Source organism: Gopherus evgoodei, chromosome 6, assembly GCF_007399415.2.
Source record: "Gopherus evgoodei ecotype Sinaloan lineage chromosome 6, rGopEvg1_v1.p, whole genome shotgun sequence".
Lineage (NCBI taxonomy): Eukaryota > Metazoa > Chordata > Testudines > Testudinidae > Gopherus > Gopherus evgoodei.
Window position 1 is genome coordinate 60,224,242 of NC_044327.1, and position 6,674 is coordinate 60,230,915.

A 6,674-nucleotide genomic window follows, 5' to 3' on the forward strand; every position below is an offset into this window, starting at 1 on the left:
GAACAGTATAAGTATTTCTAGATCTACACTATATTCCAATTGTACATAGTCACTTAATACATTTTGCTGTTTGTTCCCACATTTTAAATATTTATTAATTAAAAATGTTAAATATTCAGGGATTTTCTTTCTACCCCTCCTGCAAATTGTACATGCAGTCAAGAATAGTTGGCATGGAATAGGATTTCATGCAAGCAAAGGTTTGCACTTTAACAATAAAGGAATTCCACAGCACTGGCTATGGATGTTTAAGGTTGATTTAGCAAATGAATCTGCATAAAAACTTTACTTTGGGTGTCACCAGCTATTGTTTTTGTTTTGTATGCAACTTTCAAACACAAAAGCATCACTAATTGCTTTGGAAAACTTTCTCCATTCACAACACACCTGGAAAATCATCTTCCTTGCCCGTTGTTTGACCTCATTATCATTCCCCATCTCTTTTCCACTCTTGTTATTATGAATAATTTAGTATAGTACCTAGAGGCTGCAGCCCAAATTAGGACATGTTGTACTAGGTATTTTGTAAACACAGAGTAAGAGACAAACTCTGCCCTGAAAAACTTACTCTAAATAGATACAAAAGACAAAATATTGGAGAAAATGAACCAAGGCACAGAGAGACTGAGTGACTTGTCCAGGATCACACATGCAGCATTCAGTAGTGCTGAGAATTGAAACCTGCTGTGACTGGGTGCCTGGAAGGACCACACTGAGAATGCCACACTTGAGGCAGACTGCAAGAAATGGAGCAGACAATCCCAAAAATGTTGGTGGTTTATTCTATAATTAAATTAACCAAACCAGTAACAAAATAGCTTCTGCAGTACCACACTGGTTAACCAGAAGAAAAACACAGACCCCTTAGGCATTCCAGCACTTGGTTCCCATCCAGGTAAACAGGTCTAATATGGGGAAGGGTTATTTAAATCTTATTTTACCATATGTGAGGTTCTTACTGATCCCAGAGTATCAGACACTTAATTCCAGGTCGATATGAATCTTAGTTCTTACCCAAATATCACACTGATGCCAATCCTTTGGCAACTAAAAACAAAAAAGAAAAGAAGAAGAGATTATGAGAGGTTAATAGATCATATACATACAAGTGATTTTGATGGAATCAGCTGCTAGTTTGCAAAAGTCCCTCTAGAATTACCGAAACAGTCCTTTCTCAGAGCTTCCTTGTTAGAAACCCAGTCTACAGAAAAGGAAGAGGAAATGAAGACAAAATGGAGATGTTTCAGGTGTATTTTTATATCCTTTGCCATGTGCATTGAATTTTACTCTCCCAAACAAAGTCCAGGACTACATCAACTCATCTAAATATTTGCATAGTTTTACAACAGTCTACATAAAAAGCACTAGCAAAGTCAGTTTATATCGTTCTATATATTATATCAGTGGTTCTCAAATTGTGGGGCATTACCCCAAAGTGGGTTGCGAGTTCATTTTAATAGGGTTGCCAGGGCCTGCGTTAGACTCGCTGGGGCCCGGGGCAGAAAGTCAAAGCCCTAGTCCTGCTGCATGGGGCTAAAGACAAAGCCTGAGCTCTGCCACCCAGAGTTCGGGCTGAAGCCAAAGCCCGAGCAACTTCCTGCTGCATGGGGCCGCTGTGGCATGGGGCCCCAGGCAATTACTTTGCTTGCAACCCCCTAACGCCAGCAACGAGAGTAGGAATAGACTGAATGTGAATAAAAAAATGTTGCTGTGGCTTCAATTGCCTTCCAAAACAACAAGGCTCACAAATGAAAAGCAGGCTAAAGTGTCACATTGAAATGTAAGTATAATATTTATATTCCAATCGATTTATTTTATAATTATATAATAAAAAAAGAGAAAGTCAGCAATTTTTCAGTAATCGTGCACTCTGATACTTTTGTATTTTTATGTCTGATTTTGTAAGCAAATAGCTTTTAAGTGAAGTGAAACTTAGGGTACACAAGACAAATCAGACTCCTGAAAGAGGTTCAGTAGTCTGGAAAGATTGAAAACCCCAGTTTACTGAATCATGGAGGGTGGCCACTGGTCCCTGGAGTCTGAGGTGTCAGCAGGAAAACCTACTGGGCAGGATGAATTTCTTCAATGGCCCATTGTTACAGTGAAGTGTCCTTAATGGGCCATCAACACATAGCTGTCTAGTTTTGACATAAATCTATTTTGGGGGGGCGGAGGGGTTGTCATCCAGGAATATAACATGTGTAAGATACAAGTACATAGCCAATAGTCATAACTTTAGATGCAAAGATGATACATGGATTTAACCAGGATAATCATATGGATAGATTGTAATTTTTCCATTGACACCTTACATGACATACTTTGTACAAGATTTGTTTCAATTGTATAACAGTGGTATAATGATACAAATGGTCATCTTTCTTATACACAGCACCACACCTACCATCCCAAGACCCAGGCTAGTGCCTCACCCACAAGACCATCCTTCCTCTCAAATTTGCCTCACTGCATTAAGTTCAGTCTTCATGCCCTACCCTTCAAGGTCCTATGTGACTCTGCCCTTCCCAATTTGCATCCACTTTTGAAATTTATCTTGGATCTCTTCTGCCATTCTGGCAGCAAAGCTCACCTGTCCACTTCTCCAATGTTAGTGTTCAGGAGTTCTTCCATGTGGCCACGGTACTCTCCTCCAAATACCTTCTCAAGACCCACCTCTCATTATCACTACAAGAAATTAGCCAACTAATAATGTTTAGCCTGACAGATATTTCACATGATGTGTATTTATTTTAAACCAAAGTGTGTACAAATGCTAACTGCTGCCAGCTGCATCAGTTCAGATGCTAACTGCTAACTTTCAGTTCCAGTTCAGATGCTAACTGCTGCCAGCTGCATCAAATCTTAAATCATACATCTTTGAGCTGAAAGAGAACAAATACTGAATTATAGTAACAGAAGAACTTTTCCTGAATTTTATGTGATTCTAAGTAAGGCCTTGGCTACACTGGCACTTTACAGTGCTGCAACTTTCTCGCTCAGGGGTGTGAAAAAACACACCCCTGAGCGCAGCAAGTTACAGTGCTGCAAAGCGCCAGTGTAAACACTGCCCAGCGCTGGGAGCGCTGTTCCCAGTGCTGCAAGCTAATCCCCAAGGGCAGATGGAGTACCTGCAGTGCTGGGAGAGCTCTCTCCCAGCGCTGGTGCCGTGACCACGCTCGCACTTCAAAGCGCTGCCGCGGGAGCGCTCCCATGGCAGCGCTATGGAATTTGGAGTGTAGCCAAGCTCTAACTCTAAAATCATCCACCAATGCTAATGATCACCTGGTACGCATGGCCGCTTGTCCTTGAAGTCAGTAAATTCTCAGTCCGCAATGGAGCATCTCCATAATGATTGTATTTGGCTACCTAGGTGAAGCAGAAATAGAGGTTCTCTTTTCACAGCCGTTGCTCCTAATTTTTACTGTGTTATTGCAGTAAAAATATCCTTCTATTACAGAATTATCTCTCACCATACATAATGTAGCAAAATATCATACAGGAATGTTGAGAGATGGCATCTTAGGGTATGTCTACACTATTGGATTATTCCAATTTTACATAAACCAGTTTTGTAAAACAGATTGTATAAAGTTGAGTGCACGCGGCCACACTAAGCACATTAATTCAATGGTGTGCGTCCATGGTCCGAGGCTAGCGTCAATTTCTGGATCATTGAACTGTGGGTAGCTCTCCCGTAGCTATCCCATAGTTCCCGCAGTCTCCCCCGCCCATTGGAATTCTGGGTTGAGATCCCAATGCATGATGGTGCAAAAACAGTGTTGCAGGTGATTCTGGGTAAATGTCCTCACTCATTCCTTCCTAAGTGAAAGCATCAGCAGACAATCATTTTGTGCCCTTTTTCCCTGGATTGCCCTGGCAGACACCATAGAAAGGCAACAATGGAGCCCGTTTTGCCTTTTCTCACTGTCACCGTATGTGTACTGGATGCCTTTGACAGAAGCGATACTGCAGCGCTACACAGCAGCATTCATTTCTCTTTGCAAGATAGCAAAGATGGTTACCAGTCCTTTTGTAGTGTCTGCTGTGCCATTGTAAATTGGTGATGAGATGACGGTTATCAGTCGTTCTGTACCGTCTGCTGCTGTCATAGGTGCCTTTGGCTGAGGTCGGCTGGGGGCACAAAGACAAAAATGGGAATAATTCCCCGGGTTATTCCCTCCTTTATGTTGTATCGAAAAATAGAGTCAGTCCTGCCTAGAATATGGGGCAAGTGTACTAGAGAACCAGTGTACCAGAGAGCACAGCCACTCCGCGTCAGATCCCACAGAAATGATGAGCTACATGCCATTCTAGGGGGTGCCTGTGCAACAACCCCACCTGTGGCTTCCCTGCTCCCCCAACCCTCCTGGGCTACCATTGCAGTGTTCCCCCCATTTGTGTGATGAAGTAATAAAGAATGCAGGAATAAGAAACACTGACTTTTTAGTGAGATAAAATGAGGGGGAGGCAGCATCCCGCTGCTATGATAGTCCAGGCAGTACAGAATCTTTTCATTAGACATGAAAAGTGGGGGGCTGATGGAGCTCAGCCCCCATTTGCTATGATGAAGACAGTTACCAGCGTACCATCTACCGGGAATGACCGAGTCATTCCTATTTTTACCCAGGCGCCCCTGGCCGACCTCACCTGAGGCCAGCCAGGAGCACTCACGGGATGATGACAAGGACAGCTATCAGTCCTTTTGTACGGTACCATCTGCCACTGGGGAAGGGAGGAGAGAGGATTCTGCTGTTTACTGCTGCTGCACCGTGTCTACCAGCAGCATGCAGTAGACATAGGGGGACATATAAAAAAGTCAAGAAACGATTTTTTTCCCTTATCTTTCATGGGGAGGGAGGGAGGTAAATTGACAAGATATACCCTGAACCATTCCGGACAATGTGTTTGACCCTACAGGCATTGGGAGCTCAGCCAAGAAAGCCAATGATTTTCAGAGACTGCGGGGACTGTGGGATAGCTAGAGTCCTCGGTACCCCCTCCCTCCCTCCTTGAGCCGTCCATTTGATTCTTTGGCTTTTCGTTACGCTTGTCACACAGCACTGTGCTGTGGACTCTGTATCATAGCCTGGAGATTTTTTTCAAATGCTTTGTCATTTTGTCTCCTGAAATGGAGCTCTGATAGAACAGATTTGTCTCCCCATACAGCGATCAGATCCAGTATCTCCCGTACGGTCCATGCTGGAGCTCTTTTTGGATTTGGGAATGCATCGCCACCCGTGTTGAACAGAGCTCCACGCTGGGCAAACAGGAAATGAAACTCAAAAGTTCGCGGGGCTTTTCTTGTCTACCTGGCCAGCACATCCGAGTTCAGATTGCTGTCCAGAGCGGTCACAATGGTGCACTGTGGGATACCGCCCGGAGGCCAATACCGTAGATTTGCGGCCACACTAACCCTAATCCGATATGGTAATACCGATTTCAGCATTACTCCTCTTCGGGGAGGAGTACAGAAACCAGTTAAAAGAGCCCTTTATATAGATATAAAGGGCATCGTTGTGTGGACGGGTGCAGTGTTAAATCAGTTTAACGCTTCTGAAATTGGTTTAAACACGTAGTGTAGACCAGGCCTTAGGCTGAAACTCCTGTTGTACATTGCATTAATCATTAGAGCGGGCTTGCTCTGACTAGAAGTTCAGTCCACTGTATTCTGCCTTGTTCAGCTTACCAGCTAGCAAGTGTTTATCATGTGCTTACAGACAGCGGTGATGTGTTTTTATAAAGGTTAAAAGGGGATTTTAAAAATCTCAACAAGCAGGACCAAATCCAAACATCTAGTTCAGCTCTCACAGCACAGAGAATGTGGCAGTTGCCTAAAGAGTTCTTTCTATTCAATCTGATCCTTAATTTTCTTTCCTCATTCAAATGACATTTTACAAGACATGAGCAAATAGTAACCTGCCCCCAGCTAGCAGATAAGTTTTTGATGGAATCTTCTCCTTTCCTTCCTTATCTATATGCAGGTCCAGAAGAAAGGCTTCATGCTTTTACTTAACCCCTTCCTTCTAAAATAACCCTTTAGACCTGAATCCCACTCACGCCTTGGATAAAACAGTTGCACATGGTGCTTTCAAACTCTACATTATCCCCACAACCAGAAAGAACAAGATGCCATTTTGAATCTACGCTCTCAGACAGTTGCTAAAGAACAATACTAATTGCAACTTACCAGTGATGTACCCAGCCCACAAAGAACCACAAAAATTCAGTTTGAAGGGAAATATACTGGTCTTATACATTTAAATGAGTCTGCCTCTTGCCAAAGCTACGAGACTATTATAGTGGTGGCAGCTGCAATTTATATGAGAAAAGTATAGGCATCTGCTCTAAATTCAGAGAAAAACATGGTGTGGTGTGTTATTCTATATTATCTTATATACTTTATGTATTAAAACAAAAATGTTTTCATTTCTTTTGCTTCTCATACTTTCTAAGAGCCAAAAACAATAAAGATGCCATATGGTCTATGCAACACTGCTCATAAGAGTAATTTTTGGCAGCTTCACCCTTGTAAAGTGCTATGGAAGTTGGATTTTTTTTAACCTGGCATAAGTTATTTAACATGTGACTCATAGAAACTATAAACCATCTAGTTCAATCTTCTGTCCTTGTGGGTTTGTTGTCTGCAATAGTTTCTATCTCTCTGTGCAATCTAG